This window comes from Lygodium microphyllum, chromosome 10 (genome assembly GCF_053477565.2).
Source record: "Lygodium microphyllum isolate KBCC chromosome 10, Lygodium_microphyllum_v1.1.10, whole genome shotgun sequence".
NCBI lineage: Eukaryota > Viridiplantae > Streptophyta > Polypodiopsida > Schizaeales > Lygodiaceae > Lygodium > Lygodium microphyllum.
This window is the reverse complement of record NC_141144.1, coordinates 126,632,852-126,659,201: the sequence shown is the minus strand read 5'-3', so window position 1 is coordinate 126,659,201 and position 26,350 is coordinate 126,632,852.

The following is a 26,350-nucleotide window of genomic DNA, read 5'->3' as shown; positions in this document are numbered from 1 at the left end:
ATTCTTCATTGTTTTCATCCACACAAGAACAACCCCTTAAGGGAGAGAGAGGGAGGAGAGAGAAATACTAGAATTGGCTCTCTTCATTCAGTCCACCATTCTATGGGTGAAGGGCAGTGATAAGATCGGCCAAGAAGGAGAAGATCAATCCCAATGTCTGTTCCATGGGGTACTCACATCCCACAATCATGATGAGAGAGGAGAGAGAGCGAAAAATGCGCCATTTCTTGATCACGCCATGTCTTCCTTCTCTCTCCACGTTTTTTGATCAAGAGGTGCATAAAATTTTGGGGGGGAGGGTCCAAACTCAAAAGGCATGCCCAATTTTGGCCTCCCAAGTGTCCACCTTTTCATATCTTGACCATTTTGTGGCCATTTCCTCGTCCGGTGTCTAAATTGAGTGCTGTAAATTTCTACGCGTCCGGCTTGACATCTCGCATTGGGTGGTACCTCCTGAAAACTTGCACGTTATTCTGAATAATTATTAAAAATCAACAAGTGTTGCTTGGGTGCCTTTTAAGCACTTGACGCTTAAAATCGTCCTAGCTGGAGTCGCCGCCTTCGACGTTGAATATTTTTCCCTTGATATTCATAATTTTTAGTTTTTTTAAAGCACTTCTTAGCATCAAAACTCCACTCTTAGGAACTGTATAATAATATGGTTTCGGGTCATGGATCTTCAGGAATCGGTAAGTCATTGGAAGTTCAGGGTATCCTTTCCTTTGGAACCCATTCTTCTCATGGCGCCCCAACACTTTAATCCTATCGGCGGGGATCACACGGGTTACTTCCTTGTACAAATATGAGTTCATCTCAACCCTTCGACCTCAAATATGTAAAGTTGAGTTTACATGAGCTTCCACAAAAATGAACAGCTTCACGACTTTCAGGTCTTCCAACCACTTAATCCTCTTTAGGTTGGTTTGTAGGTAAGCAAACCGGTGGGCGGCTATATAGTAGATTCCTGAGGCCCCCGTCCATCTTCGTTCCATGTACAAAGGTGATGGATTATAGATATGCTCCAAGATGTTCATCACCTCAACCCTCTGTGATCGATAATGCGAAGAATGCATTGCAGTCATAAACATGACTCGAAATACTAAGAACTTGTTCCACGCTTTGTAATTCTGCAAGACACCATTGGAAGTAAGAAAATGTTTGGAACATCAACATTTGCTTTACTTCTTCTTATTAAGATTTCATAAAAACAATTCCGTTGTTGCTTGGCTCTGATACCAACTGTAACATGTCCACTTGTATCTTCAAGACACGTCTTAGCAGTCCATCGGAAAGGATGTCTAGAAAGCTCCGCGCGGCACTCCCATGGAATGTTATGGGGTTTGCGATCTAGGGCTTTCCGCGCCTACCATGTAGCGGAAGTATTTCGGCTGTTCCCACTTAGGATTGACCTGAATTAGGGTTTTTCTTATTGGTCATTTCCTAACGACAACTAGCGTCGGACCCAAGTGAACTACTTTACGGAGAAACGCTAGGTCCGAAGTGGATTCACGCTGCACTTGGTTCAAGGAGAATGGGAAACAAGAGGGATGCAAATATGAACCTCTCTGCCATAAGGCATAGTCCCATTCTGTTCCCCTAAAATAGCATAAATCGGGATCAATCATAACTCTAGGTCAACGCTTTTGTTATTTGTGTTCTTTGACAATCTTCCTGCTATCCATCGTGATTTGAGAAAAGTTCCCAGCCAACCGAGACCACCCATCCGTAGGACGGACCTATGGCCCATCCTCCGCACTTTCCTCAGGTTGTTTTAGTTATTTAATTACCTAACACATTAGTTGGACATGTAACAATCAGCTTCTTTAATTAGCCCGTTAGGCATTTGTTCTTTCACGTAATCATATCACTTGACATAGAAAAACCATATCAGACAAGTTCCTTATTAATAGGTTATCATATTTATCTTTGAAATACAAAAAGTCCAGTCAGTAGCTTATCCACAATCCACCCGAAGGCTATCTAGCAATCCATAGGGATCACTAATCTAAAGTTCTGCCCATAGACTAGTATGCGGGCCTCACGATCCAATCCCGAATCACATTAGCCTCTTGTGCAGGGCCCGGAAAGTGAGGGATTTACTGCCAAATCCCCCTCTGGCACCCAAGCGTCCTCCTGCTCCAAGTAGCGCTCAACAAAGAGACCTCTCACGGCGGGTTTAGTCCACTTTCCTAGTGCGATTAACAACCCCCTTGGTTAGGGTCAGGCAGGCAGTCGGGGGTAACTGAAGCTGCCTCTCCCTTCAGGCCTTCAACCTGAAGTATAGATATCCATTTATCTCTTAATTTATTGATCAAACAAAGCCAAACAGTGCTCTAAAATCTGTAGCAAGCACAAACATTTCCATTGATCGTTTTTGTTGGCAAACTGCTAAGGAATGAATCCTTCCTTCCGAATGCGTCCAGCACTAGATCTGGGATGACTTGCGACTTGGCAAGATCCCTATATCCTAGGTTAGGGCGTACCCTACTAACCCGACTTGTTCAATACCTTAAGTTCATATATTATACCAATTCATTGGTTTGTCCTTTGCTCCAAGCAATTATCTTTACTCAAGAAAGATACTAAATTAGGATGATTACTCATCTTCTTGCAAGATAACTTGTGTAAGGACCTGCCAACCTCATTGCGAGAATTTGGTCATTCCCTTGTGACCCAATCACATGATCATATGACTCCGCACTTGCTATGCAAGTGTCCCATCAAACTATGAGACTTATTCTACTCATTGAATGGAGTCACGAAACAATCTGTTCCTAATTACATTAGTCTGACGTCGTTAGTCCTAGGGTTCCAAGTTCCATCTTGTAAGATTCTTAGAGACAAACCCTAGCTCACTTTCCAAATATGTTTCACTGTCCCTACATTTTGGTGAATGTGGGCAAGTATTTAGGGTATAGGAGTTTCAGTTTTCGCATACGTAACGATTAGGTTACGTATTAATTCCTAGTGAATTTTTTGGAATTTAACTCATTCTAAACGAGTACTCCGAGGTTTAGGTGTTTAGGTTTGTGCCAATTTGTTTAACTCTTGAAGATAGTTATATTAACATTTCACAAACACATGACTCGTTGTCTATGCGTAAATTGATTATTCAACCTTAACTTATCGATTAAGGTCTAGGTTAGGCTAATTCAACTAATCTTCCTATAACTTGCGAACAAAGTTCATGCTAAACAAGCAACCTTTTACTTGATAATTTATGCAGTTGACAAGGATAATTGCCTAGAGTTATGCATCGTAAGAATCATTTCATGCCTTGCACTTTCCTAAGGATTCCTAGCACTTTCCATGATGCTTCATTGCGAAGAGGATATGGGTTAATAGTGCGATATGCAGTTTATACTTCCATGCTTAAACGAAGTATACGATTTTAATGGACATTAATCTAATTTTAATTCATTGCAATGCATAAAGCTATTTACTAGAAATGCATTTATGCTCCCTTTATTTTTCTTGTTCTATTGAAAATATTAATGACTAAATTCCTCCGTCATAAGCTAATTTTTCTAAAGCATTTAAGACAAAAAAAATGCATCCTGTTTCCAACAATTATCCTTTGTACGATTGAGTTATAACAATACCAAATAAAAATGAGGAAGGAAAACCTGGACTTGGGGTGAGATGTTCACGTGGATGCCAGGAGACGACCCTCCCGTGGCTGCGCCTTGGACTTTCTTAGGAGGCTTCGCAATTGTAGTCTTTTCATCGTGGAAGCAGCTTTACAACTCCTTTTTGAAATTCCACCTTGGCTTCCTTTGTGATAACTTGCACCGTCCGTCGGAAATGGTTTTAGAAGGCTTCCTCCTTGAAGTAGGGACTTTGAAAAAGGGGGTGTTTCAAAGTCTTACGTGAATAAGGCCCATTAAAGCCATGGGAGAGGCTTAATGGCCTTTTTAAGACGCACAAGAACGGGGAAGAAAAAGGTGTAGAGTCCCCTTACGAGGGCTTTTGAATGGGAAAGGAAGGTGTCAAAAGACCCTCAACACTCTCTTTTCTTTTATGTGTGGGGCAGAAAAACAAGGTATTGAGAGAGCTCCAAGGGGTATTTTTTGCATGGGGAAAGAAAAGGAGCTAATGGGGCCCTTAGGGGAGTTTGAGATACGGGGAGGGAGGGGGGTAAGGCCCTTTAAGGAAAATTTGGGTAAAACCCTCTTTTTTCTTCTTTTCTTTTTTTGGGGGGAAAAAGAGCCTTTATAAAGCTTCAAGGGGAAATTTGAGGGGGGAAGGAAAAAGGGCTAAGGGGGCCCAGGGGCGGGGGGGGAGGGGGTGGGGGCGGGGGGGAATTCCAGGGGGAAAAGGGGGTAGCCCTAAAGGCTAAGGGAAAGGGGGCCTAAGGGAGATTTAAAACATGGGGGGCGGGGGGATAGGACCTTTAGGGTCGACTTCTTTTGGGGAGGGAAAGGGGGCTTATGAAGCCCCTTAGAAGCTTCCCCCCAAGAAGCTTCTAAAGCTTCTGAGCCACGTGGTGGGGGGGGGGGAGGAATACAAATGCCGATTAGGCAGATGGCTGGGGGCACAGACTATGACGGTCAGAGAATAGCATTGAGAACAAAGGCATAGTACCTCTGGTGATTCATGATGGCAAGAAGAAGAACCTGCATGATATATTGCATGTCCCATCCATTACCAATAATTTTATGTATGTGGGTCAGATGACCGAGCAAAATTTGCAGGTCTGTTTTAATAAGCATGGTTGCTTCATTGAAGAGTTTGGTAATGGCTACAAATTGATTGCTTGTGGTGATAGACATGGTAGGATGTTCACATTAGATTCCACTTTACCACACCTAAAATTAGCAATGTTTGCTCATGGTTCAGGCATAGTCAAAGACCTAGAAATATGGCATAAGAGAGTGGGGCATGTAAATATTTAGTGGCTGCAATGGATGCAAAAGAGACAGCTTGTTACTAGCTTATTGAAGTTTATCTACATTGATCTTGGTCATGTATGTGATGCTTGTCAATTTGGTAAACATTTACGATTTCCTTTTGTCATGCATGTACAAAATAGCACGAGACATTTGCAATTGGTGCATTTTCATGTGTGGGGGCCAGCTCATAATGCATCTACGGGAGACTCTAAATATGATAAGACCTTGATAGATAACTTTAGCCACTATACTTGGGTTTATATACTGAAAGAAAAGGATGAGGATTTTTCCATTTTTAAGCAGTTCAAGAACTAGGTTGAGAAAATTTTTGATTGCTACATCTCTTGTCTGAGATTCGACAGCAGTGGGGAGTATGTATCACATGAGCTTGATAGCTTTTTGGCTGAAAATGGTAGTCTAGGTAGCTTACATAGCAGCTACACTCCACAACAGAATTTTAGTAGTTGAATAGAAGAATAGGGTATTAATGAAAGGTGCACGTGCTATGATGAATGATAAGAAATTTCTGCTTTACTATTGGGTTGAGGCTATTATGATAGCCATGTACATTTTGAACAGAACTTCCACTGCATGCATTCATGATGTGACACCCTTTCAAAAGTTGTATGGATACAAACCTGATGTCAACCACATGAAAGTATTTGGTTGTATTACTTATGTGCATATTCCTCATGAAAAGAGAAGGAAGTTGGATTCAAAATTACATAAGTATGTCTTTGTTGGTTATGTGCAAGAAAGGACGGTATATAGATGTTTTGATTCCTCTACTCAAGAGACACTTGTAAGCATGGATGTTATATTTGATGGGATGGCTACTTTGTATGCATCACCTACAACAGTACCATCTGACATGCCTTTTGCACATGCTTCTATAGTTGGTTCATGGCAAAGTACTGCATTGATAGTCCTAGTATTATGAATGTATCATCCCCTATATCTCCATAAGCCGGGAGCGTGAGTTTGACAAGATTGGAGTTGATGTGCATGAGAGTAGCAATATGTAGAAAATAGGTCAAGAGTAATAGATCTCCTAGTCATGGATCTATTGGTAGACCTTGGATTGGTAGATTACCATCACAAGTCACTCCACCAAGTACATCATAGATGTGAATAAAAGACAAGGAGAAGGTTAGTTACTCACCTATTATGACTAACATATAATTAAGTTTCTCTCATGTTAATGTAGATTTAGATGGTTGTGAGTAAAGCTTAGATGATGATTTTGGGACTCCAACACTAAGACACTTGGTGTAAGAAAGGCATAATTCTAAGGTACTTGAAAGTGATTTAGGTCCATCTAAATTTACTAGAGTGAAAATTCCAAGTACAGATTGATGTGTGCCAACCAGAGAATGTAGTGGGTAATGAGCATTGGGAGCATGCTATTGATGAATAAATGGTGCTCCAGGTGCTTACTTCAAGCCATACAAGGCTTTCTTCAACCTGCAAACAAACTCAGGATGAACAGCATGCACATAACTTGGTGGCTGCTCCATATAGACCTCTTCTTGCAAATCACCATGCAAGAAGGCATTCTTTACATCCATCTGATGTAAAGACCATCCCTTTGATGCAGCCATAGCAATGACTGCTCTTACGGTTGCCATCCTTGCAACCAGACTGAATGTTTCTTCATAATCAATGCCATATGTTTGTGCATACCCCTTGACTACTAATCTTGCCTTATATCTGTTCATAGAACCATCTACATTGTGCTTCACCTTATAAACCCACGATCCATCATCTCATTCCATCATCTCATTCCATTCCATTCCATCCCATTCCATTCCATTCCCTCATCCTCATTCGACACACACCATGGCTTTCTCCCATTTTTCTTTTCCCATGGCTTGCTCAAAAGAAGTAGGTTCTGGTTCCTGTATCACTTTGGCCATATAGGCATAGTGAATGGCTGTAAATCCATCATATTTCAGCCTATCCACAGGATACCTAGCTCTGGTAGACCTGCACAAAGTAGGTTCATTCCCAGGTGCTCTCAAAACATCCCTGGTCTTCCTTACTCCAGGTGTAACAATAGAAGGAATCCCCAACTCATCATCAATGCTCTGTTCTGAGCCACTGGATTCACCATCCACATAAGAGTGACCTGCATTCACATCAAACATGGGCTGATCTACCTTCTCTTTTTCTTTTCGTGATACCTGCATACCAATATCTGCATTGCTTTGAGAAGATTCTCCTGATCTCAATCTGTCTGTCCATGGCGAAGAATGTGAACCACTGCTAGAGGACGCTCCAGTTCCACTAATATCTTGTGACAGCTGCTGTGAATTCTGTGCAGCATTACCATTTTGTGCATCTACATTATCAATCACATTTATTGGTTTATACCAGCTACTCATCTCATAAAAAACAACATCTCTGCTCACTGTAAACTTACGAGTAGAAGGGTTATAGCATCTATACCCTTTTTGCTGTAGAGAGTAACCAATAAAGATGCACTTCTCAGCTTTTGGATCCAACTTGGATCTCAACTCATCTAGCACATGAACATAGGCAATGCAACTAAAAATTTTCAAATGAGAAATATCTAGTTTCCTACCAGTATACCTCTCCTCTGGAGTCATCCCATGTATTGCTACAGTGAGAGTCCTGTTCATTATGTAGACTGCTATAGCAACTGCTTCAACCCAGTAAAAATCTAGTAAAAATCTGGCAAAGTTTTTTTCATTGAGCATGGCACAAGATACCTCTCCAATATGCCTGTTTTTCCTTTCTGCAATTCCATTTTGTTGTGGGATATGACTGCATGAATATTACTGCTTTATGCCATGCTCCTGTAGGAACCTTGCAAAATCATTTGAGAGGTACTCTCCCCCTCCATCTGACCTTAGGCATTTTATTTGCAAGCATGTTTCTTTTTCAACCATAGCTTTAAGAGTTTTGAAATGCCCAAAAACTTCACTTTTCTTTTTCATAAAATTCACCCAAACTTTTTTGCTATAGTCATCAATAAAAGTGACAAAATAATGACAGCCTCCAAGAGATGCAGCTTTAGTAGTCCACACATCAGAGTGGATTAATTCCAATGTCTTCTTACTCTCTTGAACATGTCTAGGAAATGGTTTCCTTTCTTGTTTTCCAAATTGACAGGCTTCACATACCTTATTCATTTTTGCAACCTTGAATTTAGGCAATCTTGCAACAATATTTTAGGCTTGCATTGATTTAAGTCGTTATACATTAACATGACCAATGCGTTTATGCCAGATATCAATATCTACAACTACACCGTCCCATGTGCAAACATTGCTGCACTCAATTCAGGCATGTCTGCATCCAACGTAAACATTCTGCCATTCTTCTTTCCTTTTGCTATCAAGCGACCTTTATTTTTCATATCCTCAACAAAGCATCCATGAGAATTAAATCTGACCTGCAAGCCCTGCTCAACCATTTGACCAACAGAAACCAAGTTCTTGGTGATATTCGGGACATGAAATACATGTGACAGGTATTCTTTTTCCCATCCTGCATAGACAAAGGAAATTTTCCAATCTGCACAATAAGATGTGCAGTATCATCATCAGTCTCCACAAATCCTGGTTTTTCCATTTTCCTTGCATCCTGCATCCATTCTGCATGACCTGTCATGTGGTTTGATGCACCTGAGTCAACATACCACATATCATTGCTTTCTTCTGCACTTGTCACACAATTGGTCATGTGCTGCACCATAAACAAATGCTCATTTCTGTCATCACCATGTCTACTAGAAGATGCATAATTCGCTTGTTGCAATTTTCCATTCATGATGTCATTCTGCTTTTTATAGCAGTCTTTAGCCATATGACCCATTTTACCACAGTAGTAGCATTCAACATTACTGTTTGCATTTTGGCCTCTTTGCCATCCACCACGACCTCTTTGGCTCCCCCTGCCTCTAGAGTTACCACATCCTCCTCCATAGGACTGTTTTTCTTGAGTTTGCTGCATATTCTGATTTCTACCATGGCCTCCAAATCGGCCTCCTCTACCTCTGCCTCTACCTCTTCCAGCATTTGAGTAGAAGACAGCTTCTTTTGAAGTTCCTCCTGAAGAAGATGCACCACCATTTCTCTGCTCCTCAAAAATTAGAAGAGCAATCAACTCCTCAAAATTAGGAAATCTTTCACGGATGGAAATGGATGTTCGAAACTGTGCATAATGCTTTCCTAGACCATTCAAGGTCATAGAAACTAAATCATCATCTTCCACTAGCGACCCAATGGAAGCAAGTGCATCTACAATCTTCTTCACCTTCATGTGGTAGTCATTGATGCTCATACTTTCTCTTTGCACATTGTGCAACCTTTGCTTGAGCTGCATCTTCCTCGCTTGCGTATTTGTGCTATACATTTTTGACAAAGTATCCCATGCCTCCTTTAGCGTACTTGCATCTTGAATATGCACAATCATAGATTCTGAAATATTGATAGACAGCTAGTACATAACTTTTCTGGCTCTCTCATGCCATCCTTTAAATGCCTGCATTTGCTGTTGATTGGGAACATCAGGAAGAACTGGTTCTTTTTCATTTCCTACAACAAATTCCCAATATCCTTTTCCCATAAGGAAATTTGTCATTCTAAACTTCCATGCTTGGAAGTTGTTCTTGTCAAGCTTTTCAGTGACAATCTATGAAAGAGAATCAGACACCATTACATAACACTACAAAAAATTCTGTCACTGTAAAAAACACAACTTCAGCCTCACAAGGGCAAATATGCAAAACTGACGAAAGTGGTATTTGACCACACAGTCACTTCTTAGTGACGATTTTGCATCAACATGCAACAAGGATGATTCTATAACATCCAATGTCTCTATGCACAGACATACGATGTAATTTCTATAGTAACTTTTCACCGACCTGTAGAATAGTGGTCGCACAGCAAAAAATAGGGCCTTTTCTTGAGTGCATGCAGAAAACTTCCGCCTCCCAAAACAGGCCCCGAAATGGCCTCAAATAAAAAAAACAGAGCAACCGAGGGCCAAACCCCTCACACGTAGCATATACTGTCCTCTTGCTACATCGCGAAGGACGTCTCAATCTGAGACAATGCACTCTTGCACTTTCCGGCTGTGCTACCTTGCAGAGACTTTCTCCCAAAACAGAAAAATGAAAGCAACACTGGTCCTCTTACCAGAACAATGCGAACTTGGTTTGCTTTCTTGAGCTCCTTACCACAAACAAGACTCTGATACCATGTCAAGATTGTGGGAGAGAAGGAAGGAGTCTCACTTGTAGCTTTCTTGCTTGCACAATGGGGGAATACACACAAAGGTGGAGGCTGAAAACAATTTTCCTCTTCTTAGTTTGTGTAAGCCAAAAATATCTCTAGTACAAAGAAATAGAAGAACCCTATATATGGGTCTCAAACCAAACTCAACTAACTAAGGTGGCATACTAACTGAGCCACGAACTAGAGTAGATAAGGATAGCTGTCATCTTGCTATTATTCATGGGCGGTGTACCAATCGCATCTGCAGCTAACAAGTCGGTGACATAAATGCACAACGGTCACCCTAGCATATCACGAGTGGAGCTCGATATCTCAACACATGGAAGATTACTTTGAAGTAGCTGATAGTACTGCACCCGCTAACTAGGCTATGCTCGCCAAGCTAAAGCTCACCGACAAAGCCAGGCTTTGGTGGAAGCAATGGTGCAGAGATCAAGGGATCTTGGAAGGATTCGTTACTTGGGAAAAGCTGAAGAAAGCTGTGCAAGGAAGATACTCACCACCTGCATATTGCAAGTAGAAAATGAATGAGTTCTATGAGCTAAAACAGCTGGGACTCACTCTTGACACATACTACTCAAAATTCATCTCACTTCTTAAGTATGCGCCACAGATGGACATAACACAGCAGGTATCGAAATTTTGAGCTGGTTTAAACCCACCAGTGAATACACGCCTCAAATCTATGTGCCCAACCGATCTACAGGACGCACTCATTCGAGCTGTGCCCATAATTCAGGAGGTGCAAGCTAAGCCAAGAAGTAACAAAACTTGGTCTTATAATGACCAAAACAGAGGAGCATATAGGCCCCAAGTGAAGAGAGTTCAAGGTCAAAACCGGGAACAAAGAAAGAAAACAAGGACTAATAATGTCAACAACTTTGTCCCTACCCAAAGCAATGGCCAAAATCTCTGTTGTTTCCACTGCAACGAGCCCAGTCATTTCAAAAGGCAATGTCCCAGGGTTGGCGGAGGACATTGTCAAGCACCTTTCCAAGGAACTGGCCATGGCCAGGGAGTCGCCACCCGAGGCAGAGGAAGAATCACCTATGTTGCCAACAGGAAAATGTGAGAAGAGGAAGATCCGACCATGGAAGCAGAGTTTGAAAGGGCGACAGTCCATGCCGCTCTTCACAAGAAAGGTCCAAATCGCCAGTTTTTGATGATTCAAACACCATCATACTATCAAGGTAAAGGTTTCAAAACCTTGATTGATTGTGGTAGCACACATTCCTTTATCTCACCAGCTTGTGCAAGAAGATTAGGAATAGCCACAGTAGAAGTACCTACCCTACTTGTGGAATTAGCAAATGGTCGTGAGGTCACTTGTACCAGGAAAATTGCTAAGGTGGAATTCTTTCTGGGAGGAAAGACGACTTCGGTCAAATTCAGGGTCATGAACCTAGGTATCCATGAGTGTTTACTCGGAATGGATTGGCTTAAACCTAAGGATGCCCACATTCATTGTGGAAAGGGCCAAGTTTCCTTTCAAAACTCTCAAGGGGAATCGGGCATAACTCAAGGGGAGGCTGGAAAGCTGAAAATTCAATTGGCCAAAGCATCTCGGATTATAAAGGGAGTTAGAAAAGGACTATCTACCTACTTGATTAAGCTCAATAAGTTAGATCAGAAGCAAAAGTCTAGTGGAGAACCTTCATGGCTAAAGGAGTACGTGGACATATTTCCTGAAGAGCTGACAGAACTCTCGCCTCAAAGAGAAGTGGATCATGAGATCAAGCTAGTGCCAGGAGCTGCACCAATTGCAAAGAGACCTTATAGGATGTCCATCCTGGAAGCAATTGAGCTGAAGGAGCAACTCAAACAACTACTAGATCAAGGCTACATCCATCCTAGCAGTTCACCATGGGGAGCTCCAGTGCTGTTCAAGAAAAAGAAAGATGGAACGCTTCGACTATGTATTGATTACAAAGGGTTGAATCAATCAGCTATTAAGAACAAGTACCCTATTCCTAGAATAGATGAGCTTCTTGATCGTCTTTAGGGTGTGAAGATCTTCTCCAAGATTGATCTTAAGTCTAGTTACTATCAGATAAGGATCAAGGAAGAAGATATCCCAAAGACGGCCTTCAACACAAGATATGGACACTTTGAGTTCCTAGTTATGTCATTCGGGCTCATGAATGTGCCTGCCACCTTCAGTAGGTTAATGCAGGATATCTTTAGGCCATATCTTGATGACTTCGTACTCGTCTTCTTCAATGACACCTTAGTCTATTCTAAATAGGAAGAAGATCATGAACACCAGCTTCGCATTGTCCTTGAGACAATGAGGGCACACAAGCTCTACGCTAAGATGAAGAAGTGTGCATTCTTCAAATGTCAGATTGAATATTTGGGATTCATCATATCAGCAGAAGGAATCTCAATGGATCTGGCCAAAGTCAGAGATGTTCTAGAATGGCCAATATCAACAATTGTCAAAGAAATACACAGTTTTCTTGGATTGACAGGATGGTATAGGGTCTTCATCAAAAACTATGCTTTGATTGTAGCATCTCTGTCGGATTTACTGAAGAAGCAAACATCCATTGCATGGTCAGCTGTCGAACAATCTAGCTTTGATAGATTAAAGCAAAGTTTGGTATCAGCACCTATACTGAAACTTCCAGACCTCAATAAGGAGTTCGAAGCTGTAATAACTGATGCTAGCACGCTTCCCTTAGGATGTGTGCTCATGCAAGAAGGTCATCGTGTAGCATACTCTTCAAGGAAACTGGAGAGCCATGAGAAGAATTATGCTACCCATGATCTAGAAATGTTAGCTATCATCCATGGTCTAAAGCTTTGGAGACACTACCTGTTGGGTAACAAGTTTACTCTAGTAACAGATCATAAAAGTTTCAAGTGGATCTTTACCCAAAACGAGCTCAACATGAGGCAACGTCGGTGGATTGAAGTGCTAGAGGAGTATGATTTTGAAATGAAATACCGACCTGGAAAGGAGAATGTAGTTGCTGATACACTCATTCGCAAGGCATTCCTTAGTTCTCTAATCCTGCAAAATCCATCAATAGTTAGATCTCTAGCCACAAAAGTATCCATGCCAAACAACCCAATACTTGAGCTAGTTAGACAAGAAGCATGCCATGATCCAGCCTATCAAAAGATGCTAAGGAAGATCCCTATCAAGGAATAGGACCAGAAGCTACAGGCTAAGTATCATGAATTCTCTATCAATAGTGGACTTGTCTACTATAGAAGGAGATTATGTATACCGGCAAGCCAGTCACTTAAGCAGAAGATACTGTGGAAAGCTCATGATTTCCCTTTCTCAAGACATCCTGGTTATGCCAAGACCCTCAATGCAGTTAGGAAGAGATACTATTGGGAGAGGCTTAAAGGTGACGTTTTCAAATATATCACTGAGTGTTTATCTTGTCAACATATCAAGGCCGAACATGTCAAAATGCCAGGGAAGTTGCAACCACTTGACATTTCCCAAATGAAATGGGAATTCATCAGTATGGACTTTGTTGTTGGCTACCCCAAGTTTAGGGAGGATACAACTCCATCATGGTTGTGGTTGACATGCTTACTAAGGTTCCACACCTTATTCTAGTTAAGATAGAAACTGCCACAAATGATCAAGCATTATGAACAATGGCTACACTCCAAATAGTAAAATGCGCACGCCAATTACAATACATTCGTAGTACAAATCTGATATATCTTATGCCAGTCATGGGATTTTAGCCCTGATAATTGGCTGTCTTTAGAAAATGCAGACTTGAGAGAACGCATCATACCCATCGGAGTGCGGATAGACTTGACTACTTGCTTCACAATGTGCTCTTCTTTAATGGACAAAACCCAAGGAGGGCAAGGTAGCTACACGCGACCATCAGCACTCAATTGCGGCCAAAGTTCCTCCATCTTGCCTACCTCCTTCAAATCCATTCGTGCCCCTATAGTGTCTCTCTTTCCTATGATGTGGTCCCATAGCAAGCTTCCCACGTTCTTAAAAATATGCATGGGATCCAATAAGTGGTTGATCTATAAGTGGGTCCAATATGGAAACTCGTAGAAAACTGAGAACCCCCACATTCTATTTGGATGTGACTTTGCATGGACCATTTTTAGCTCGTACCAGCTTGCGGCATTCATACGTGTTGGAGGTTATCCAAGAAAACCTTCCTTGAGTTCATGATCCTTTGGCAAGAAAGCAGCATGTCCTTGATATACCATCTTCTTCATAGTTCGTGACCTTCAGGAGTCTAACAGTGGATTGATAATTGAGAAATCAACGTTGGGACTACTGGCCCTTAGAAACTTTGCACCACATAGAGTATACAAAGGCATCAGGAGTAAAGTCTCCAATAAAAAATGGCAAATTTTTGCATGTTTTCCTCATTGAAATTGATAGTGCTAGCAAAATCTATAAGTAAGAGTCGAAAATACAGCGAAGATGCACAGTCAAATTTGAGAGCAAAGGACAAGAGTAAAAATTTAATTCATATTCTAAGGATGCGTACAATAATTTTTCACTCGGATATAGTCATATATGCAATGCACGAGGAGAAAACTATGTCAGAAAAGATTACATTAAAGCTGTGTTCATTCCATTGAAACGAATGCATCCTTCACTGCTTGAAGATTTCTTACAAGTTGGAAGTCCTTGGGAGTCACAGTGATGCGCTTTGCATGTATTGCACAATGCTATGCATCAATCATCAAGTCAAATAAAAAGGCCTCTGCAGCACACTGTAGAGCATGAAGACATTCTTTTGTGAAGCAATTAGGTATATCCTAACCTTGTGCCAAAAACCACCTCTTTCTTTCTCTGCAGTAGAGGTCTTGCACAATCTCGCAAACAAGTATCGAGAAGCTCACCTTCAGAATGATGAGATCAAAAGAGCGCTAATACCTCTTGATTTCTCTCAGGGCCAGCATACCTGGCTTCCTTTTGTGTTTCTTATGGGGATGTTGAGGAGGACCCTTGTGAGGGTAGCTTGAGGAAGCTAGGTTAGGTTGAGAAGGGGGTGCATCTCAGCTAGTAGATGCTCCAAGGGGCGGAACAAAATATGGGGCTCTAAGTGGAAGCTTATTTGCAACCAGCTTAGGCCTAGCCATCTTTCCTGTAGAAGAGATGTGAGAACTTAATGAATAAGATAGAAAGTGAGACCCTCTTTTATATAACCCTAAACTATAAGACTCATACACATAGATGCACACTCTCTCTTTCTCTATTAAACTATGAATTGCATTCACATTGAACACATTATTCATATTACTATCTTAGCTCTCTTCAAACCCATTTGTTGCCTTCTTGAAGCCTTGTTTCTAGCCACTTGGCAAGGTTTTCTTTGGCACTTGAGGCTTCATAATGCACTCTTTTAGTGACACGATGTGATTCTATCATGTTTGCATCTGATTAATCAACACTTTCATTTTCTCTCTTTTGTGAGAGTTTAGCTTCATATGCTACTATAATCCTATACCACCAAGATAGCAATTGGATCATTGGATTGCTACCATTTACCCCTCCACCATGATTGGTTTTTCTTTCATATGCACCACGTGCTGTCCAATGTGAATTTTATATCCTTTGTGTAGACCAAACTCCGATGCTTCCCTTTTCTCCAAAGTATGGCCCATGTGTCTCAAGGATATGCTACAAAGACACATATCATGCATGAGTAAAACTATGCTCAATAATTTATACAATTCATATAATTTTAAAATATTGACTTAGTACGTACCATGTAATGTGTGATAGAGCTTTTACCCAACGCTTCCACCATGTTTTCATAGAAGCTATGCAGAACACCGATAGATTTTTGCTTGTCTTCATTGTTAAATATCATCTTGCGAAGTAAGGGAGCCAATTTGTTAATACTAATCCAAACCTTAGCTTTGGCCAACCTTGTTTTTCCTCCATTACTTCAATCAAGAACAACAAAATGTAACTTTTTCCACCCATTGTAGTTCTACGGCCTACAAACCATGACATTCCCTTCCTCATTAATGGGTGTTGAGACAAACTTCCTAGCCTTTGCTCCTCCAAAGCAAGGCTTTTTTGGCAAGTTACAAGATTTTCCTGATCTCTTCTCATATTTTCCAATCATCACTTGATGCTTGTGTAGCCCAATTTATGATAGAACACGCCCCATATTCCTACACATTGCAATGGCTTCTTTTTCTAGTTGCATCCTATAAGAAAAGTAAATGTATTCATATACAAGTTTCTCCATGATTCTGACAAAAGTATGTAATGAAAAAATGTGAATACGATCCAATAGAATGTTAAAGATGGGATTCCAAGTGGATCTTCTCTATTGCGTGTCAGTGCAACACTTGTCACCCTTTGCCAATTCTTCTTCCCGTCCTTTCCTTCCACCCTCTCTGTCAAGCAATATCGGCATGGATTCTTTGTATTTGGACCATTGGAGATTCCACATATGCATTTTAAAGCTTTCAAGTCTCTTACAAGATTCCATTCAACCAAGTATTGACCATACCCTTCAACCGAGAGCATCTCACCATGTTCCTCATGATTGATGATGTTTGGAATGCTTATGTGCGTAAAGAACGTCTGCAGTACCTCAAATGTTTCCTTAGGAACTTCAAATGCAATGAGCCACCACACATGGCTCTTGGATTGAATACTAAAGCTCCTTGGGTTGTTCTTATTGAATTGTAAAGCTCTATTAATCAAAGTTACACTAACTCTTTCAAGCTTTACTTCATTGTCAACCTCACTTTCATCCATTTTTATAACAAAATGTAATTTACCATTACATTTCTCAACAAACATATTGTAGTACATTACCATTGCCAATTGCACCTTGTACAAATCTAAATAGTAATTATTGAGTTTGGTGAACCTCACGTCATATGCATTTTTGGTCCCAATCTTTAGTGTTTCCATGCATTGAATATGCATGGGATCTCCTATCAACTCCAAAACCTTCGCATTAAGTTGCCATAAGGCCTCTATTAACTTTGAAGATTGAGGAAGAGGCACAATTCTAACTCTCTTTAGCACATGACCAAACCCACCCTTCACACCTTTGAATATCTTTGAGTAAGTCATTGTGCTAATACTAGCCCTTTGCCAAATGGATTGGCATACACAATTGAGAACTCATTTGATACATATTTTAGTGTGCACTCAATCACTTGTTCCTTCACATCCTTAAACTTAGGATTGCTCAAAGTGTTTTCCAATGTACTTGAGCAATCTACTAATACATGATCCAACCTCTCCCTCACCTAGGTTCTCATTCTAAGCTACCTTGCATGCTTTGATACGATGCTTCCACTAGCCACTATTCACAATTAACTCATTGATTGGCTTCTTCTTTCATTTGTGCTCTTGTGTTAGCTTGTTGTTGACCTTTTTCAGGTTGTCCAGTTGTGTCTTTGCCTCCTCATATGAGATACCAATGTCATGGATAGTGTCCTACATTGAAATAATTTGATTGTTTTGTTGGATTACAATGTCATTCAGTTATACCACTTGTCCTATGAGCTGTTGTATATGAAGTTGATATGCAACGATCACATCATGATTGTTTTGTTTGGTTTCTTGGAAAGTTGTAAATACTTTGAACACATGATCATTGAGTCGCCTAGTGTAATCGAGAAATCCATTTTCACCCTTGCACATATACTTCAGCAAATTTGTGATTCCTAAGAAAGTTGTAGATTCATTGTTTAAGGGGTCAATTGGGTAGATTCCCCCATCAACCCACAAGTCCATATGTTTCAATCCCATTTTCATGTAACTCTATAGAACCTCAAGATTGACACTGGTACGCTGGGTTCTTTTGAATAATGGGGCATTTTCAATCTCTACCTCAATATGCAACTCCTTTTTTCTTGTATTCATTTTACTTATTAATAGAAACATGGAGCCTACTTAGTTGTCACAAGAGGTAGAGTGGAGATGCATAGAGAGGCACACAAAGGTGCGAAGGGAAAGAAGGATGTAAGTAATTCACTTTGTTAATGAAGGTTTCATAAACATAGAGAAGATGTCACAATAGATGCAGCATGAGGGAGTATCGATATGGGGAAAAATATCTTAGAGAGTAGGGATGTCCAAGACTTTTTGTATTTTAGAAATTTCTATTTTATCTCCAAAAAGTTTTCCAAGAAACAAAAAAATTGACCTGTGGGGTTTTTTAATACCAAAATCTAGAATATAAAAAATCTCTAAAATATCTTAAAAGGAACTTCCAAATTTTTATTTTCCTTGCTTTGGATTTAAAAATCAATTACCTCGTATCTACTAATAATTTCGCATTGAAAATGAAGCACCACAGTCTCGTAACTAACTCATTTTTTAATATAAAATTTGGTTGAAAAAGACTTCTTGAATGAGGAGAGAGAAGGGATATGAATATATCTTTGTAGATAATATAAAAAAGGTAAAAAAATATTGCAATAGTGGAGAGAGAAGAGGATTATTTTACTATTCTTCTCTCCTCTTTCCTTGTTTTAAAGATGAGAGAGGGGGGGACTAAAAGGCCCATTTGTGAGTTTACTTTTTTCCTAATGGTAGAACACACCACCCCAAAGTGGTGATGTTAGGGATAAAGGCGCCTCCGCCTAGCCGCCAGTGTATTATTACATTGATAGTTACTGCCACTGCACACTACAGCTGGTGGGCGCCCGTCACCATCACTTTATTCTTTATTCTTTTGGTGATAGTTTGAATAAAGGAAGGCCCAATCACACATTGTGACTGTTGGAGTTCCCATTTCTTGTCTCTCTCTTTCTTGCTCTTGCTCTCCCGCCATAGCTCTTGAGTGCAAGCTTTATAACAATAAATGCATGCTGAACACTCTTAGGTAGAAGCTATCTTTCATGCTTTGACATATGCCTATTGGTTCCGGGTGTATGTCTTGGGTTATGCTATGATGTATTGATCATCGACGAATGACTTCGAGCTTGTCATTGGATCTGGATGCTTTTGGAAGCTTGAGCTTATTTCAGCCCGCACTTATTGACATTGGTCTATGCTTGACAATGGTCAGTGCTTTGACAGTTATATGCTATTTGGGTACATGCTTACCCGACGCCTACGGCTTGATGCATTTGTCTTGGCACAGTGTACCATGTACTTATTGAGATTTAGTGCTCTCTGAAGACTTGTCCTGGATTCTCATTTGCTATTCTAGAATTTTGTATTGGATGTCATTTTGGTTGTCAGAGATATTTATTGGGATATATGTCTTGCTCATGGATGCTACCTACAGTTGCCTTGTAGCCGTCATGCTCTTGGGATGCTATTGATACATTGTCTTGGTTACCTGTCTTTGGCACTTTGACTTGGTTTGATTAAGTTGTTGAGCTTGTTTATCTACCTCTTGTGCCAATGGGAGCATTGTGTATGCTTGACTGACATTGAGCAAGAGGTTTATGCTATTTTGAGCATTTTGCAAATACTTGAGACTTTGGGATCTCTTACACTTAAATGTTGCATGGTTCATACACTGATATCTTGGAGTTTCTTTTGACCTAAGCTTGGGCTTTGCACTCTTGTGAGCATATACCTACTGGTGTCAGGTCTTGCCAATGTTATGTATACTTTGCCCTACTGTCTAGGGGGTATGCCTACTCACTGACGAATGCTTTGGTGACATGTTTGGGTGTTTGCACAAGGTCTTGATGACTGTTTGGTGTTGATTTATGCCCGTTTATGGCTGGTCATGTCTTGGCTATTATTTATTGACTTGGTGCAGTGATTTGGTTAGCAATTGACTCTCACAGTACCCTGTTGTCATTTATTACAGCAAGCATATAACTCCGGACTGACATGGATTTTTCATGTTGAAATATTCTGAAATGATGTACTTTCACTAGTACTTCGTGGGCAGCAGCAGCTTTGGTTACACTTTTCTCGCCATTTTCTCTCGATTTGGGTGATTTTTTTGTCATTTTTTGTAGTAAATAACAAGCAGTTTTGAACTGTCTGTAGTCTTCTAGCCTGCATTATGGCGAGTTCGTCCACCGCTGATCATACTATTTTCAACATCACTAAGCTTGATGGTACGAATTACTCCTATTGGAAGAGCCATATTTGGTAGGTATTGGTGCATAAATCACAAATCAAACCATTGAGGTTCAATGGGCAGCCGCTTGCAACTATGCCAAATGAGGAATGGTTTGAGCTTGATGAGTTATGCAAGTCCACTATTGTATTATCTCTCATAGAACATGTTCATTACAATGTATTTGAGGAAGAATAGAGTGCATGATAGTTGTGGGATAAAATCAAGAATCTCTATGATAAGAAAAGTCCAGTGAGTCAGATGTATTAGCTGAAGCAGCTTATGGATCTGCGCATGAAGGAGAATGTGACCATGTTTGCTCACTTGAACTAGTTCCATGCTATACTCAAGAACTTGACTTCGCAGGACATAACTTTTGCAGAGGATGTCACTCCTCTTTTCTTGCTTGGTACTCTTAATGAGTCATGGGATGTATTTCGCACTGCATTATGTGCCTCTGCTGCTATCTTGAAATTATCTGATGTTGAGAGTGCTCTTTTGCAGAAAGAGGTTAACCGTAAGAATTTGGATGCCTCTCATGTGTCGCATGCTATGGCAGTTAGAGGCAAGAATGATGGATATGGAAAGTGTGGCAATGGCAGTGGCCGTGGACGGGATTCTCAAAAATCTCAATCCAAGTCTCGTGGGAAGTCACGTAGCAAATCCCGTGGCATGAATGCAGATGTTACTTGTCACCATTTGGAAAAAATGGCCATATTAGGCCACAATTCCATGAACTACGCAATGAAAGGCGCAAAGATAAGGGGAAAGACAAAGTGCAGGATAAGTCTTCTGATCCCAGCATAGTGCCTACAAAGTCCAGTGTTAAAATTGAAGAGATCAATGTTATGCAGCCTGAGGATGTTGATGATGATGATTATATCCTTGCAGGTTCTTCTAGTGCCTTGTAGATGATAGAGATACACTCTCTATATGCACAGTGTTGGCTCTTGAACTCAGGTGTGTCCTTTCATGTGACACCTTACCTAGAGTGGTTTCATTCATACCGTACTGTTTTGGGTTCTATGCGCTTGGGTGATGACAGCTCTCTTGACATTGTGGGCATTGGTGATGTTAGGCTACAGTTTCCTTCTGGCAACAGTTTTGTAATGCAAGATGTACGTCATGTACCTGCTTTGACATGCAATCTCATGTTAGCTAGTGATCTTGATGACGTATGTTATCATGTATCTTTTGGAGACTTTGCATGGAAGATCACTCATGGCAGACTTTTGATTGTGAGAGGTGCCAAGGCTAGCAGCCTCTATCCCTTGATTGTATCCGCTTATTCCCTTGATCGTGCTTTGTCTGTGGGTTCTATCCCACATGTATATCTTTGGCATGTCCGTTTAGGCCATATGTCTTTGAAGGGAATGAAAATGCTTTCTGGTTTGCAGTACGTACTGCCCCATGATTATGCATGTTTTTATTCATGTGAGCATTGTCTTTATGGCTAGCAGACTAGGTCTAGGCATAATAAGTCTAGTAGGCCACGCATGAGTGAGCCCTTGGCATTTGTATATTCGGATATCTCTAGGCCCATGCCTTGTCAGTCTATGGGTGGTGCAAAGTATTTTGTTACTTTCATAGATGATTTTTCACAAAAAGTTTGGGCTTATCCCATTAAGCTAAAATCCGATGTCTTGGCTGTATTTCAAAAATGGCTTACATTGGTTGAGAACCAGTATGGGTATAGGCTAAAATGCCTAAGGATAGATAATGGGGGTTAGTATGTGTCATGTGCTTTTGAGCAGTTATGTGATGAGAGGGGTATTAAGAGTCAGTTGACCGCCCCCTACACCCCCCCAGAATGGTTTGGTTGAGCGGATGAATAGAACCATCCAGGAGCGTGTATGCAGTATGCTTAGCCATGCAGGCCTACCACATAGCTTTTGGGCTGAGGTAGTAAGTACAGTTGTGCATGTCATAAACAGATCACCTTCTACTGGTTTGGATTTCCAGGTTGTAGAGGAGGTATGGACTGGAAAACCTCCCTCTTATGCACATCTCCATGTCTTTGGATGTGAGGCATTTTGCCATGTGCCCAAGGACAAGAGAAGTAAGCTAGATCCTAAGAGTGCCAAATGCATTTTCCTTGGTTATGGGGATGCAGGCGAGATAGGTTACCGTCTCTGGGATCCGCAGGCGTGGAAAGTCATCCACAGTCATGATGTAGTCTTCCATGAAGACAAGATGCATAGGTAGACTGAGAGAGTTGTTGAGATTTGCAAGGTCATATTTCAGGAGGAGCTGAGGGCTCTTGCACAGCCGATTGGACAGCCTCCAGCTGCAGCAAATGCTCATGGTCAGGGTGTTGGACAGGCAACTGGGTAGGCAGCAGAGCCTGGGTCTACTAGAGATCGAGGAAAGCATTCTTAACATCCATCTACTGCAATTTTTGGCATTTTACAGCAACCAATGCAATCATTGTTCCTATGGTTGTTATCTTGGCAATAAGGTTGAAAGTTTCTTCGTAGTCTAGACCATACTCCTGAGCATATCCCTTGGCAACCTGCTTAGCTTTGTACCTCTCTACACTACCATCTAACTTGGAATTGAAACAATGAGATTGAACAATAATATTACTTTAATGTCACCATTCACCATATGTGCCAGTATAGACCACTGCATAAAGTCCTAGCTAAGTGTAAAAAAACATAGAACAAACAAAGTAATACCACATAAACTCACCTCTAGGTTTTGTTGAGGACTTGTCTTTATCACCAAACAAGAATGGTGTTTTCTTGGATTGATCCATCGAGTAGTTGTCTTCATCACCAAATAAGAATGGCGTTTTCTTGGATTGCTCCATCGAGTAGTTCTTCTTGCTTACATTAGTGTTTGGATCCACGTCTCCTTTGGCATGGAGTGTGGGGTTTTTTTTAATGTTGTGAGGGGATTTTGTCTCCTCCTAACACTTCATCATTGGGGGCTTCATTAGTGTGTATTTAATAGCATGCTTTCTTGATGGAGTCTTCATGGAAACACACAAATAGGCAAATCGAGTGCAATGCACCAAGAAGAGACTTTGAGCATCACAACAAAGATCCTTGGGGGCTATGTTGAGAGCTTAATGGTTTTGGTGGATGGTCATGTTGTATCTAAGGTAGTGAGATTTAGCACGTCTCCTATGACCCATCATTTGGATGATGGCAAGATTGTTTGCAGAAAACGATGTTTCTCAAGAGTTCAAACTTGAGTCTACTCAACTAAAATCTATCCATATGCAATCATAATGACACCATACATGTACATTGTGACTTGAAATCATTTGGGCTCGTGACATGCTCAAAATTCTTTACAATTTTAACTTTTCTCATCTAGGTATTTCCCTCCAAAATCTAAAATAACAATTAATCGAAGCACCAATCAAACACATAAAAATTTGTTTCTTTTCTTGTACCACCAAACCGTGCTTTCACCCACCAAGGCCAATTCTTCCTTGGATTGCCATTTTCATTTTTCCAATGCTATATTTTATAATTTTCTCAACACTTTCTCTGTTCTCAATTCACCTCAAATCTTCCCTAGTGCTGAGCTAGTATCAACATTTTTGGCATGCTGTGAGGCCTGCAAACCCACTTCCAAATTGTTGAGATAACGAGCTCCACTTGTGATATGCCAAAGTGACCGTTGTGCATTTATGTCACCGACTTGTCAGTTGCAGATGCGGTTGGTACATCGCCCATGAATAATAGCTAAATGATAACTATCCTTATCTACTCTAGTTCGTAGCTCAGTTAGTATGCCACCTTAGTTAGTTGAGTTTGGTTTGAGACCCATATATAGGGTTCTTCTATTTCTTTGTACGAGAGTTCTTTTTGGCACAACTAAGAAGATGAAAACTGTTTTCAGTCTCCACCCTTGTGTGTATTCCCCCATTGTGCAAGCAAGAAAGCTACAAGTGAGAATCCTTCCTTCTCTCCCATAATCTTGACATGGTATCAGAGCCTTGTTCGTGGTAAGGAGCTCAAGAAAGCAAGACAAGTTCGCGGTGTTCTAGTAAGAGGACCAATGTTGCTTTCATTCTTCTGTTTTGGGAGCAAGTCTCTGCAGGTAGCACAGCCGGAAAGTGCAAGAGTGCATTGTCTCAGGTTGAGACACCCTTCGCGGTGAAGCAAGAGGGCATTATTTTTTTTATTTGACCCTGTTTTTTTTATTTGAGGCCATTTCGGGGCCTATTTTGGAGGTGAAAGTTTTCTGCATGCACTTAGGAAAAGGCCCAGTTTTATACTGTGTAGCCACTGTTCTACAGGTCGATGAAAAGTTACTGTAGAAATCGTATGCTTGTGTGCAGATACATTGGGAGTTACAGAATCATCCTTGTTGCCTGTTGATGCAAAATCGTCACTAGGAAGTGACTATGTGGTCAAATACCACTTTCGTCAGTTTTGCAGATTTGCCCTTGTGAGGCTGAAGCTGTGTTCTTTGCAGTGACAGAATTTTTTGCAATGTTCTGTAATGGCGTCTGATTCTCTTTCACAGATTGTCACCGAAAAGCTTGACAAGAACAACTTCCAAGCATGGAAGTTTAGAATGACGAATTTCCTTATGGGAAAAGGATATTGGGAATTTGTTGCAGGAAATGAACAAGAACGAGTTCTTCATGATGTTCCCAATCAACAGCAAATGCAGGCATTTAAAGCATGGCATGAGAGAGCCAGGAAAGCTATATGTACTGGCTGTCTATCAGCATTTCAGACTATGATTGTGCATATTCAAGATGCAAGTTCGCCAAAGGAGGCATGGGATACTTTGTCAAAAATGTATAGCACAAACACGCAAGCCAGGAAAATGCAGCTCAAGCAAGAGTTGCATAATGTGCAAAGAGAAAATATGAGCATCAATGACTACCACATGAAGGTGAAGAAGATTGCAGATGCACTTGCTTCCATTGGGTCGCCAGTGGAAGATGATGATTTAGTTTCTCTGACCTTGAACGGTCTAGGAAAGGATTATGCACAGTTCCGAACATCCATTTCCGTCCGTGAAAGAATTCCTGGTTTTGAAGAGTTGATTGCTCTTCTAATTTCTGAGGAGCAGAGAAATGGTGGTGCATCTTCTTCAGGAGGAACTTCAAAAGAAGTTGTCTTCTACTCAAATGCTGGAAAAGGTAGAGGCAGAGGTAGAGGAGGCCGATCTGGAGGCCGTGGTAGAAATTAGAATATGCAGCAAACTTAAGAAAACCAGTCCTATGGAGGAGGACGTGGTAACTCTAGAGGCAGGGGGAGCCAAAGATATCGTGGTGGATGGCAAAGAGGTCAAAATGCAAACAACAATGTTGAATGCTACTACTGTGGTAAAATGGGTCATATGGCTAAAGACTGCTATAAAAAGAAGAATGACATCATGAATGGAAAATTCCAACAAGGGAATTATGCATCTTCTAGTAGATAGGGTGATGACAGAAATGAGCATTTGTTTATGGTGCAGCACATGACCAATTCTGTGACAAGTGCAGAAGAAAGCAATGATGTATGGTATGTTGACTCAGGTGCATCAAACCACATGACAGATCATGCAGAATGGATGGAGGATGCAAGAAAAATGGAAAAACCAGGATTTGTGAAGACTGGTGATGATACTGCACATCCTATTATGCAGATTGGAAAAATTCCTTTATCTATGCAGGATGGGAAAAAGAAATGCCTGTCAGATGTATTTCATGTCCCGAATATCACCAAGAATCTGGTTTCTATTGGTCAAATGGTTGAGCAGGGCTTGCAGGTCAGATCTAATCCTCATGGATGCTTTGTTGAGGATTTGAAAAATAAAGGTCGCTTGATAGCAAAAGGAAAGAAGAAGGGCAGAATGTTTACATTGGATGCAGACATGCCTGAATTGAGTGCAGCAATGTTTGCACATGGGACCGGTGTAGTTGTAGATATTGATATCTGGCATAAACGCATTGGTCATGTTAATGTACAGCGACGTAAATCAATGCAAGCCCAAAATATTGTTGTAGGATTGCCTAAATTCAAGGTTGCAGAAATGCATAAGGTATGTGAAGCCTGTCAATTTGGAAAATAGGCAAGGAAACCATTTCCTAGACATGTTCAAGAGAGTAAGAAGGCATTGAAATTAATCCACTCTGATGTGTGGACTACTAAAGCTGCATCTATTCGAGGCTGTAATTAATTTGTCACTTTTATTGATGACTATAGCAGAAAAG